General features: G+C 47.8%; 1 protein-coding gene across 6 annotated transcripts in view; it reads left to right on the forward strand.

Annotated features, from left to right (window-relative positions):
* LOC135904754 (muscarinic acetylcholine receptor M1-like) overlaps positions 1–13563 on the forward strand; it is a 60730-nt gene that overhangs the window by 32283 nt on the left and 14884 nt on the right. The window contains exon 1 of one of the 6 annotated variants that reach the window (XM_065435717.2): positions 3288–3593. The exons of 2 other annotated variants lie outside the window; for them this stretch is intronic. The gene's annotated coding sequence lies outside the window, so the exon portion shown is untranslated. Of the gene's footprint in view, positions 1–3287; positions 3594–12560; positions 12585–12650; positions 12865–13041; positions 13069–13563 lie in introns of those variants that run through there. 3 more of the 6 variants (XM_070522313.1, XM_065435719.2, XM_070522314.1) reach the window with 3 other exon arrangements.

Raw genomic sequence — 13563 nt, forward strand, 5'->3', positions numbered from 1 at the left:
ATATATCAATGGTTAATCAACAGTCATTTTTGTACGGGTATGTTTAACTGGTGTCTGTATACCTTGTCATGTTTTTATGCTGAGGTTGTTGCAATCACCGCTATATATATATATATATATATATATATATATATATATATATATATATATATATATATATATATATAGTTTTCAAGAAAGAACATGCAAGCAAGGATAGTGGCGATTATCATTTTAGGACAGGGTATGCCCCAAAGGGAATTATTTTTTTAAGAGTGCGATGCACCACGGGCACAACACTCCTAAAAATGTTTGCACCCCTTGGCGCTTATCCCACAACGATAATTGTCATTATCCTTGCTTGCGTTTTCTTTCTTGAAAACTCGGTGCTTGCTACTTTCCTTTCGAGGATGCTGTGTCACGTTGGTAACGCGAGTACCGAGCTCGCAGCGCTAAAGAAAGGAAATACGGGCAAGACAGACGAAGATTATCGCTGTGGCACAAGCCCCGAATGGCGCCAATTTCTTTAGGAGTTAATGAACAACCGGCCTCACAAATTCGGCAGATGTATCATCGTATCCATGACGAGGGGCACAATCTGATCTTTCAATCGCTTCCAGGGGCTCTATAACGTAAAACTATTTCAATATATTTTTATTCCAATTTTCTGACGTCTAATTTACGTAACCGCGGACGCAAACATGGCGCGACTACCCGCGGCGTTGCCTGAACAGCCCAATGAAACACTCTCCTCGTTTATAGGAAGTCATTTTCGTCTGCTTTCAAAACGAATAACATCGCCTACATTGAGCGGTTTTTAAAGCTTTACTGGCCGCCAACTTGCAATTTCGCCGCGGCGGTGCTCCAAGGAGGCACATGACGTCACAACGTGCGCCTCGACGCGGATATTTCTCTCTCTCTCTCTCGATCCCTAGTCACTACTGCGCATGCGCCACTAGCAGCACCGTGCCACAGGTGATCCGCCGCTGCGCAGCGCCGCGCCTTCCGCCGCCGCCGTTTGGTATGACGTCACATCGCGTTCCTCGTCACTGCGCACGCCTCCGCTCGCTTCGCCAGCTGTGTCGCATGCCTGATAACATGTCGGAGGATTGAAAAGGAGAGTTCGAGTGCGCCGTAACCACAGTTGAGGCGGCAGTATGGACGGCGACAATTATGATAAGCAGGAGGAGGTCTGGAATCGACATCGGAACGAGATGAAGAGGAAACAAATCGTCCAGGAAACAGACGAACAGCGCGCCGAACGACTGCCTAAGCGCCGCAACGTAGCTAGACAACCAGACTAACCTGGACTTGCAATCAAGATTAACCGAGGCTAACCATGCTACACCTTATGTTTCGCTACGTATATCCTGGCATAGCCTAGGTAAGCCACTGCCAATTTTTTATTTATAGCAGAGGACTAATTTTGGAAAGGCATTGATTCTGAAATTATTATATTTCTTTTGTTCGGTCGAATCAAGCATAATCAGTGTGTACATGTCATATCGCGTGGGGCTGCTATCGCGGTTTTCGTGACGTCGCGTCACAGACAACCGAAGTGGGAGTTGTCCAAAAAAGTTTTTGACCAAACTCGGACGGCTGATTGCAGAATTGGAATAGAAAAGTTTGGAATAGCCTTAAGTTATAGCGGCCTAGGAAACTGCAACATCAGTGGAGCTGACCTCGCCGACGAAGCCGCCCGATATGCACCATGAAAGTAGTCAATGTATTTTGATTGCGCTTTCGCGAAGGTACTCTGCGGCTGGGCTGCGGTTGACTGAGCCCGTGTGGGACTCGAACGTTTTGACCATGTGTCGTTTGCGTTCGTTGTTTCCGGATATACAGATGCGCCATTGCCGCCTGGTTAGACCATGCTGTACCGCCTGTGGCAAGGCGTAGCATGGTCTTCCTTTTTATGCTTTCCTTATTGGCATGGCCAACAGCGCTACTTGCGAAACGTGTAGCTTTGATGTGGCGCTCGTACGCACTATCTGCGTCTGTCTGCGCTATAGTGCCGAGAGGCAAGTGATGCGCAAAGTGTTCGACTAATCGGGCAATCGTCCACTATCAGTGCTAAAAGGTCAAGGCCACTGCTCCCGAAGAACATCAGCGCAGAAGGCGATATTCGCGCTAGTAAGATACCTTCGGACTACGGACCTTCCCGATAGACATTAAGAAAGCCGTCCTTATCGCTCTATATATAGCCTACGCGGTTTGTTTATGCGCGTCTGTCTTTCGCTCTCTCTCTCTCTCTCTGCCCTTCCTGCTCTATTTCTATTTTTCATCCCCCTAGTCCTTCACCGCGAACAGGGTAGCCAACTGGAACTACCTCTGGTTAACCTTCCAGCCTTTCTATGCATCCTTTCTTTTTCTCTCTCCCTCTCTCTCTTGCCAAGGTTATCAATCATGTACCTCGATTATGACCGCACGTATTCGCACATTGTAACATTCACGACTAGGCTTGAGAGCGGGGAAATTAATTATTTTTACCTCTTTCCTCGCATATTTTATTCATTTGCAGATATAAGGAAAGTATTGAGTCGTACGGAGCCATGTTCGCGTGCTTTCGCCATAGCCCTCTTCTCCTCACTGTCCATTGCGAAAACCCGTTCTATCTGGCAATCTCCGATTCGACAGATAGAGCGCGCACCTTTCGACCCCGCTGCCCGGAATTCCTCGGCGAAAAACTACCCGCCACCAATTAAAATTCTGCGCAGAGGCGAAGGCTGTCTTTAGTGTTTTTCGCAAAGACCGAACTTCGCGTAAGTCGACCTCCATACTACCGCCCATTCTCCACTCCGAGAAATAAAAAAAGGCAACCAAAAATGCTAAGACATAACAACCACCGAACGTGCCCTGCCCGTCTGCGGGCGAGGGCAAATTATTTGCGCAATACGTTTCTCCTTCAACCTGCCGTATCGGTACCCAGTCTAGACCTTCTCCTTCTAGCGAACACAGTTGTCATTGGACAGGTGCTCTCTGCACTTTCTCATCCGCTGCACCTAACTACACGGTGGCGAACAGCGCTTTGAGATTTCATCACGCCCCCTACGCGTCCCCCTGTCGGGTCCTTTCCATCTCGAAACCTTCGGTAGGTGCAGCTGTACGGGATCCGCTGCACACAACTGCTCGGCGAGGAGCGAACCTCTGATCAGATTAAAACCCAAGAAAGCCGGCGCTTTAGAGGATCGCTGTGGTTCGCCGTTTAATAGCAGCAGCAGCAGCTTGCATCGTTTGAGGCTTTGGGGAACGGGCGCCAATCAGCGACGTCACCTTGGCGGTCCGGTGCGCTGGGACAAGCGCGCCGCGAGAGTTCAATGCGAGCCAACCAGCAGCGTCTGAGAGAGGAAGTTCGCGAGGAGGCCGCACGCTTCATCCGAGCCGGAAGCGAAGACGGCTTGCAGAAAACGGGCGTCCCAGGGCCGCGGCGGGTTTTATGCAAACCCCGTCCTTTTTTTTTCTTTTCCCAAGAGATATCCCAAGCAACAGCAGCAGCAGCAGCAACTTTGGTTTCATTTTTTGTGTTACTTTACTCGCGTCTCATACGGATGCTTCGGCGCGTGTGTGTGTGTGTGCGCGTGTCTGCACGTTCGTCTCCGTCCCAGCGAATGCAGGTGAGTGAGCGCGCGTGCTGTCCACGTTTGCGCGATCCTGCTTGGCGACCCCAAAAAAATTTGTGGGACAAACTTGTCTTTTAGCCCCGTTGGTTCTGCCGTCATCCTGCGTACCTTGGCCCTCGCGTTGGGCGGGTTTTAGCTCGGAGGAAATGCTCCGTGTTGTGATCTTCGTTCGGCCCGACTCCGCAGTTGCTGGCATGCCGCAAGTGCCGGCACGTGATTCGAGGTCCACACCGCCGACACTTTCACTTGGCCGAGTTTCCCTTTCACGTCGGTGCTAAGGCCCTCGCGTTCGCGCAACTTTTGGTTCCCATAACCGCCGTTTGTCATTGGCCTGTAACCGTATACCTTCGCTAATAGTATGTCTGATGTTGCGATTGTGTGTAATCTACTCTTGTGAAGATTTTAAGAACATTGCTTGTGAGATATGGTTCCGAGGTCTGGAAGATTTAAGCGCGTGTTCTGTGCGAGCACTCGCTCTTTTCGTTTCGTAGTGCCGAGTGAAATGTCTTTCCACCAAACAAGTTCGTTCCAGTACCCGCTTGCAGAGTGCAACGGCAGCATCTGTGACTGCTCTGAAAGCTTTGTTAGGAAAGAAAGCGGTGGCACTGTTTACTTCGGGTAACGGATTGGCGGGCTACGCTCCCGCAGTTTCCCCGACCATATGTTTCCACGAATGACTTCCACGGTAATTTGTATCGCAATTTAGGCGACCATATGCCACTGCAGCAAAAAAGAAATGATAGGTTGGGCTACAGAAGCGCACGTGTATATGGGCAGGCTGGTTCACGACTCAGTGAGCCGAAAAACAGTGATAAAGAACAGGATGCTGTCTGGCCTCCTGCTCACGTCTTGTTACATTGCGCTGTTTTCGGTTCATGTTTGAACCATGGTTGACACGTGTGTTCATGTTCCTCGTCCTTCGTTCATGACACGCTGTTTACCGGTTACGCTGTGCGCTGCAAGTTCAACGTCACGCCAGCCGCGGTGTCGGCTTTGTGTCGAGGAACGCCGTTGCGGTCGCTTGGAAGCCGGTTTCTCTGCCGCTACTGTGCGTGCTCTCGCCGAGCTATCTGTGGCAATCTCTACCGGCTACCAGCTCTAAACCTACAAGTTGTTTACCGTTCTCTTGCCAAGAAGCTTGCGGTTGGCACGTAAAAACTTCGTTGGCCGTGCGAAATTTAGCGAAAGACGACAAACACCGAAGAATCGGGTCCTTGAGAGAGAGAGAGACGTAGACACGGATTGAAGAAGATTTCTTGGTTTTAATCAATACTTGCCACCGGCTGTCGAAGTGGGCATCGTTGTTTTGAACGTTATACGTTTAGGAGAACAATAAAATGAGCAACCTATCATTCGTTTATAATTAACAATAGCGCAATAAACAAAGACTGAGAAGGACCCAAGAAAAAGTATTCTAACCTTCTCGTTTCTTTTTCTTTCTGTCTTTTTCTGCGTGTGTGTGTCTGGCTCGCCGAAGAGGACACCCTGCAATAGCAGCAGCAGATAAAAAGGGCCCGGGACATGGCAGAAATTAACAGTTAAATATGGTCCGCCGTGTTCTCGTCATTCTTGTATTGCTACGCGTCCCCGTTTATTATATTGTTAATGACAAGTTACTTCTCCTACCAACTATTTTCGTTGAGGAGCTGCTTTGGTTTCTTTCGCTGTACCGTCGTTTATCAATCTTTAACTTTTCATTTGCAAATGCTGGCTGATCACTCTGCTGTGGGCAACGTCGCAAGAACCGGTCGCGTAATACAACGCCTGCTCGTACTTTGCACTTTGAGGCGGCAGGATTGCCACTCGTAAAGATACAGGAAATCAGAATGTCTAAGGCCCATGTTTCAAGCACGAAGTGGTCATTTCTGTTTCAGTATGCCGTGCAGTAAAAGCGTCTCGGCGTCTGTCGCTCTGCATAGGAAGGAGACCGGGGAAATAAAATACTGCCGTGGAAAGCGCTCAAAAAAAATGAAGTGGCAAATAAGATTTGAATGCTTCGAGCAAATCGGATAACGATATCTACAGATGAGAAATCTCATGTCGATGACGTTTACAGGCGAGACGGTGGCAGCAACTTCAGGATTTGACTGTCACGAAGCGAACTTTAGCTAATTCTTTTCTAAATGGCCTGTTCCTGCAAGGTAAATGAACAATGAATCCATTGCCCGACCCTGGCTTGAAGGGCGGGACGTACATTACAACGCGAGATGTGACATAACATGAGCGCAGCGTGACAAATCATGCTCACTTGGCTCCCAAGACAGGATTTCTTGTCGCCATTTCATGTTTTCTTGCGTTCTTAGCTTTGCGCCTAACACACAGCTGCTGTAGTTTTTACCAAACAGCTGAAGATTTCCGGTTTTCCCGACTTCTGTGATCCAAGTGTGCCTCTAGACATTCCGGATAATGCGACATTCCGGCGGCAACGGCGAGATATCCGGGTTCACGAGCACTTGAAATTGTCCCGTACCCAAGTCAAACAACTTGAAACTGAATCTTTTATGGGTGGTGGTGGTGACACACTTTATTTCTTCTATTCACAAGAGAGGTGTGAGCTGAGCCCTAAGGGCCCAGCCTTTACAAAGTCTAGGGGGCGGTCCCTAGTCCGAGACCCTCGTGGTTTCTGCAGCGGCTTTGGCTCGGGCCACCAGGGCACGTTGTTCCTGGAGGGTTCAGCAGCCGAGCAGGGTGGCCTCCCAGTTCTCTCGGGTAGGGTGGGGGTTTGGGAGGAAAAAAATTACCGACGATTACGTTACTTCCTAATGCGAAATTTGAGCGCAGCAAATAAGCTGTTTCACCTTTTCGATAGATTGAGGCAAAGAAATCGAGCAACACATGCATGCGCTATCACAGAATTTTTTTTTTTATTTTTCACACGTATTCCTTTAACAAAGACTCCACTAACAGTTCTTGACAGTCATGAAGGAAGCTTTGTGGTCGGAGAAATAGACTGATATATGTTCGACTTGGTACACCAATGCTTGATTCTCAAAGACGAGATCTATACAAGTGCCTCGCGAGGTTGTCACAGCCGTGGGACGCGTTACGAGCGAGAGGAACGGGATGTTCTCCCGCATAACTGTTAGGAAATTGCTGTTTGTCTTTATGTCAACATTAAAGTCCCCCACTACTAACATCGGTGTGGATCGATGGACGGTTAATGCGAGTTGCAGGAAGTGCACGACGTCTTTCGTGAGTGCGGTAGGGGCGAAGTAGGCAGCTACTACCAGCAAGCCGTTGGGCAACTTTGCGGCGCACAGTTCGCCAACTTCAAAGTTCGAGCCGGCGCTTTGACAACCGGAGACTCGCAGGAAGGGGTGGGAGGGGGGCGGCGTGTACACCCAGCGGCAAACGATGGGGGCAGAAGCGCGCGCAGCAAGCGGACAACACGATAAAGGGAGGAGGGAAGAGATAGCAGCGACTGACTGATGCCGCTGACGCCGATAGTGAGTCAACCCCAGCTGCGGAGTTGGTTTCAGGGACAACGCCGCCGATGCCGACACAAACAATATGATACCCTCGCTTCCGCAGCGCTAAGAACCAGGGGGGGGGGGGGGACCCTTTCCTCCTCTTTCTGCATGGCGGCGACGGTGTTCTATGCAGTCACGTTATCTTGACTCTCTAGCGGCGTCAGCGGCATCCAGCGATATCAGTCGGTCGCTGCTAGCGCTGGGGGGATGAAAGGGGGGCGGAGCTGGTTACGAGGCCGACGACAACGCCGACGCGAAACCCAGGAACGGACGCCAAAGAGCTGCGCTCTAATAAGAGGGGCATGCCCACACCATGTGGTATGTGTCCGCAAACACCTCCCCACAGTGCGGGCACTCGCCCGAAAATGCCGGGCTGAAGTGTTTCAGCACCGCCGGGCACATTACTGTATTCGTGTAGAGGAGGCAGCTGCAATCTTCAATGGGCGGCTCGCGCGGGTCTTTCCCGTCTACTCCGGGAGCTGTAGGGGATTCCGAAAGCGTCGACCGTCTTTCCGGAAGTTGCGGTATTGTTTGTTTGCAATGAGGAAGTGCAGTTTTTCCAGCAATCAGTGACGACAGAGAGGGCACGGTTGTCTGCGAGAGAAGTTGTCTATGGCGAGGCGCTTGTCTTATGCAGCAACAAAACTGGCAGTAATGCGCCGGTGCGTGGGGTTTGCTTTTTGTGCATAAATTAAGGTTTACCTCATCCTAACTCTCGCAGAGGGAAACAGGACCATTGCACCCACATTGCATGTATTTTCGCGAAATTACCACCCTTGAAAATACGAAATAATCGTGTCCGTTTAGGAAGCCAAGCGTTTCGTAAAATTAACAGAAAAACAACTTTCTCTTTACTCGGAGGAGGTTGCGGTGCCGATGCATGTGAATTTCCAAAAATATCGGGGCCCTATTCGTAAGAAACGTTCTTACGCTAGTGAAGTTCGTAAGAATAAAAAAAAACGCTCAATAGTCACAGCGAACATATTAGCGAAGACCTATCACCTATGAAAAAACCGATCAAAAAAATGTTTTTTTTTTACAAACAAAAAACATTTGTACACTGGACCCAAAATCTCAGTTCAGTGTTCTTTTGTAACTTTCTTTTCGTCTCGCGTTATTAGTCACGCTGGTTTGGTCTCGCCATGAATATCTTGAAAGTGGGGGCACTTTACTATTTAAGCGTGGCGCCTGAAGTAAACAAGATTTTAAGTGGATTAGTTAACTTTGGTCAATTAGCGAGTTGTTTAGCGTATATTCTGCATTTTATGATGGCCTCCTGGATAAATAGTGGACCCCTGAAGAAAATAGCCCATTTACTTATGTGCCACTGTTGGTAATAATTACTTAAAATGTTGCCTTGGACATCTAGGTCGTTATCCCAAAATACATTTCCCAATATAATTGTAAGATCAGATGCCAGTCACCCATGGTGTCAGATGCGTTCTTACAAAAGGCGGCCGCCGAAAACCAAACAGCGCTTACAAACGAAAATTCTTGTGAAATTCGGCCGCCAGTAGTGAGTGTAATCACTGACGGAAGCCGATCCGAACTGCGTATTTTATTTTACAAAACGACGTTTGTAGAGGCCGGTAGGAAGCGTACGTTTTAGCCACGTCTGTGTTTCACAGCTGTCGGAACTTGAAGTCCCGGAGCTCTCGTGTCGAGAAAATCCTATGGGAAGTACACGAATATCGTCACCGTCTGAGAGTGATTGGCGTTCACTGAAATGCAAGTACAAGAGGTTTATGCCATTGCCACTCCATGAGAACCTGCAGCCGCGACTTGTACTTACCCACACCTTTCGTGGGCTCACCCTGGCGTTTTTCTCTAACTTTGTGAGTCTCTCGCCAAAGAGGCGAGTGACTTTTGTGGTAGCTAATGTTGAGTGCCAAAGTAGTGCCAGTGGACGCGTTTCTTCTCTGTGTAACGAAACAATAAATCACAACATAAAACCTGTACGAGCACATGACGTTTGTGCATACGTATCACTATGACTCCCCGACATCCCGATATCAGACGTCTTTGTTCATTTTCCCAGATGCCTAACATTCTAGTTCCGCCGCTCTTATGTCGTGCGGTTTGTTTCACTGGGTGTGCATTCAACCTTGGAACAATCTTCTAGGACAGGTAATTCTTTGCAACGCTTCTAACTGGCTGGACCAGGAATGTAAAAAAAAAGTTTGTCAGACATCGCACTTACCATGACAGCTCCCATTACGGCGAAATATAAACATGTTGTAACCGACAGCTATGTCGGGACAATGGGAAGCCGCCGATAGCTGCGTTCCAGACTTTTTACCACTTGATTAACTCATCTTCGTTTTACGAAAGCTGTGTTTGAGCCAACTCATTTACCTTCGAACATAGATTTTAACATAGAACATAGATAGAACATAGATAACATAGATAGAACATAGCTAGATAACATAGATAACACAGATAACATAGATAGAACATAGAACATAGAACATAGCGTTCCACCGATTTTTGCTAAATTTGATCTCGGTTCAGTTTGTACTTCTGCCAGGCCAACGGACTCAGTTGTACCCCGTTCGTAATGAACACTCATAAAGCTCTAGAGCGCTTGCATATGATGTAATTTATAACCACCGCCCCAATTGCCCGGCCACTTTGAATTTTGCCTGCGCGTCACCGTTTACCGCGGTTTTGCCGTCACGAAATATAAGGAAGCTGCCTCCTTCAGTTCACTGAGGACACCAGTTGAAGCCAATATGCATATAACGCAGAAAAAGCCCTCCCGAAAAACAATGGTTCATGATTGTTGGAAACGCATATATAAATAAGCCAGAAAGGTTAGAATTGCGCGGCCGACAGCACTTAAGCTGCAGCCATTCCGTCTAAGTATAAAGTTTGTGAAAGGCAGAGTTACCTTGAAATTTTGAGAAACGTAGGTGATACACGGCAGCTTGACACTTTAAAACACTTGCGTGAGATTTAAAAAAGAATTTCTATTTTTTTGCAAAATCTGTATTTTATCAACACGCATATAACGTCGCCCGCAAGCTTGGCGTAGCGTTTCCCGTATGTTCGCAACATTTCACTTCATTTGTAACTGTAATTATACTAGGGCAGCGTTGCAAGTCTTGCGACACACTTAAAACATACTGATAACGCTCTGGACCACTTTCATAGGTAATCTAATGCACAAAAAAAGCGCATTTAACCCACCTATATTGAACGGCGCCTACACATTACACAAGTACAGTGCCCCTAATTTTCTCTAAATATCAACTGCGAGCCTCACACAGAAATCAACTGCGAGCCTCAAACATGTGCGAGTATATGAAGAACGAAAATAGTGAAAAAAAACGAAGGTGCAGTAATTACTTACGACTTTACATTTAAAGCAAATATTTGATAATTTCGCCGCGCATTACACTAAAGTTCTCCCTGTTTATATTGCGGGATAAAGTTTGTAAACAGGGATAAGGTGCCTCAGAAAGGCTGGCCAACGTTTCGATAGGAGGACCCATCTTCGTCAAAGGCGGCCTCGTCATCCTCAGCATGTTAGTTTTAAAGGGTCAGTGCAGTGACGTCACGGACGCACGTGACGTCACTGGAACTTGAAGCTCGTACTTCGTGCAGTTGTTTTAGGAGTCTGGGAAAAATGCTGAATAAAGGCAGTGTCACGCCTTGGAACGCTTCAATAAGCAACTTTCTACAAAGGCTGCAGTGGCTCCACACAAATTAAGCATGTATCGTTCATCCCTCAAGACACAATTCCTACCGCAAGGACACCGTACATGAGACAGTTTACCGAGGAAATCGGGAAAAGCAACTAAATGTCTTGTATATAGCGCATAAAAGTTGGGAGAAAGCAGGTATTTAGCAAATGTTTTCAATGCACAAAATACCTACACGGGTCAAACTTTTGTTGTATGCGACCCAAAACGTGGCCCCCATTTCCTCAATTATGAAACCACTACTTCTGTTGCTTTTATCAGGGAACGAGTGCTAGTGTAACTCTTAATTTACACTACCTAAAAAAAAATGGACAGCCAATGTCAGAAGTGACGCATGCCGACAGAAAAAAAAATTTAGGCATTGTTGTAATGGTATTGTAATGGCTCGGCATGTTTTTTTGAACAAAACCACAACAAAAAAACAGCAGTATTAAACACTACACAGGAGAACCAATGCCAAAATGATTGGTCACCGACTCATCGAACTAGCTACATTTCTGAAGGTCATTTTCAACAACGTATGTAGGATAGGTGGTGATTACAGAATGAAATTCGACGGCCTCTCGATATATATATATATATATATATATATATATATATATATATATATATATATATGTAACTGAAGGAGAGAGGTATAATGGGGATGAATGGGCAGAAACAATTATTGAATAATCAAAGGAGAGAAGATAGGATAAGGGAAGGGGTAGGGAAGGAGGGAGGGAGTGGGCGGGTCGCTTGCAGTTCAATAGGATACGACCAAAACGAATCAACGCATTAAGAGGCCGCTAAAGCAGCTCTGTTTGATTGAAAGAAAAAACAAACGAAGTCGTGTGCTTCCCCTCCGGGCCTTTCCGGTCCCTTCACACGTCGCGACGCCAACAACGCTATGCAAGCGACCTCAACGGGATAAGAACTGTCTGTTGGACCATATGTGAGAAGGGTCAGTTCCGATCTGTCCGCTAGCACGCCTTCGCCATGGACTCGCGCGCTCGCTCTTTACTATTGTTACTCGCCTGTCGTGCTCAGACAACTGGTTTCAACTCGAGTATCACTGTGTACTTCGCACTGCGCTTGTGGCGGCAAAGCGCTGAATCCTGGTAAGCGGAAGTTGATGGCGTTTTAAAGCAAGATGGTTAAGGTGACGTTCGGTATTCACGTTGTGTCCACGTGTCTTCCAGAGAAGCACGCGGCGAAGACCAGAGTGTGCCCGAGGGGAGCGGAGCGAAGTTGGGAAAGATAAATTTCTCGCTCGCCTTCGAGCTCAAATTGGATTAGGGGCCCTGGATGCATGCTGCTCCTTTGCATCGCCACTGATAAGAGGGACAAATTCTTGTGAAACATCGCTTTAGCGATGTCTCTTCGTGCGCGAGGCGTTTAGTAACTTCCCTCTTAACAAACGCAACCGGTTATATCGTTCAATCAAACCAATTCAAACCAATTCGTTGCAGAAAAGGGTAATTCTTTTTAGTGTGACTCACTTCCCGAGTATCGCACGAGCGGAAGCCAACACATCGTACACTTCAAGACGCAAGATGATCCCGCAGTAAAAAAAAATAAAATATGTCGTGATGTAATCGTAGTCGCAATACTTGCAATCGCGCGGAAGGACTTTTCGACCGCAATCGCAGCAAAGGCACAACCCGAGATCGAACGACGTAGCGTCGATGCGGCGACTCCGTGTCGTGGAGATGAGCCGAATGCTTCCCACGGGTGTTGCCGTTCAATAATATCGCTTCAGTTTTGGCGTCAAGTGAGGATATCCAAGTTCAGCGCAAAAGAGGAACGTGGTTTGTCCCGAGGTAAAAGCCGTAAGTTACCGAAGAGCTCCGACAAACTAACGAAGCATCACGCGACAGTTCACAGTGCGCAAGTGTTCGGTCATGCGTATTCGTGCATTTTGCGTTCTTAGATTGAGCGACGTAACGCCGGCAATCCAACCATGACCTAAAGTTACCGTCTGTAGCTATAATTTGTTGTAATATGTTCATCTTGTTTTCAGGAACGCGAATGTTATGACCGCCAGTCGTCCTTGCCTAACTTGTGGATTACAGCGGTTTGTTCTCGCACGCCACAACGGCAAGCAAGCATGTAAGCTCAGACTTTACTACGCAATTGTGTGTTGTCCCTCTAATGGCGGATGGCAGTCTGATAGCGCGGTATCCTTGGCAAAATGTCAACGCTTCTGTCTCCCGAATGGCCACCACGTGATTAGTCTGGCGATTCGTCGCGCACGCTTGCGTGTTCGCGTGCAGTTGCGTGTGTGAGGCCACTTCTTCGTGGGCACATTTGCGGGTATCTGCGTTTCTGCAATTTGCGCTTGCACGGTATATTTTTGTACACTGGTGTTTGCACGTGCCCCGTTGTTGTGCCTGCGTTTTGTGCCGCGCGTGTTTGAAATGCGTGTGAGCCGCGGGATCGAGCGGAGTCGCCTCCTGGCGGACGCCGACTGAACCACGCATAGCGTTGATGTCGCGCTGCGTCGTGTTGCTGGCCACTGCTTGTTTTAGATATATCTCAAGAAGAGTGTTTGCTCCGGGGTTGTAGCATAGTCGTAGGAGGTGGTATGAATTTCTCACGGCGTACAGAAGCACTTGGCCTTTCGCTGCAAAGCCGTAAAGCTGTAAAGACCAGTGGCTGCACGTGTTGAGCCCGCAATGTGTGATCTTTGCACACTCCTATCGCTCCAATCATTCCGACTTTGTTCCCACTTTGTGTTTTACGCACATCGCAAAAACATATAGCGTCGTCTTAAATAAATTAGGCGGTAGAAGGGAAACTTGAACGCGA

This window comes from Dermacentor albipictus, chromosome 7 (assembly GCF_038994185.2).
Source record: "Dermacentor albipictus isolate Rhodes 1998 colony chromosome 7, USDA_Dalb.pri_finalv2, whole genome shotgun sequence".
Taxonomy (NCBI): Eukaryota; Metazoa; Arthropoda; class Arachnida; order Ixodida; family Ixodidae; genus Dermacentor; species Dermacentor albipictus.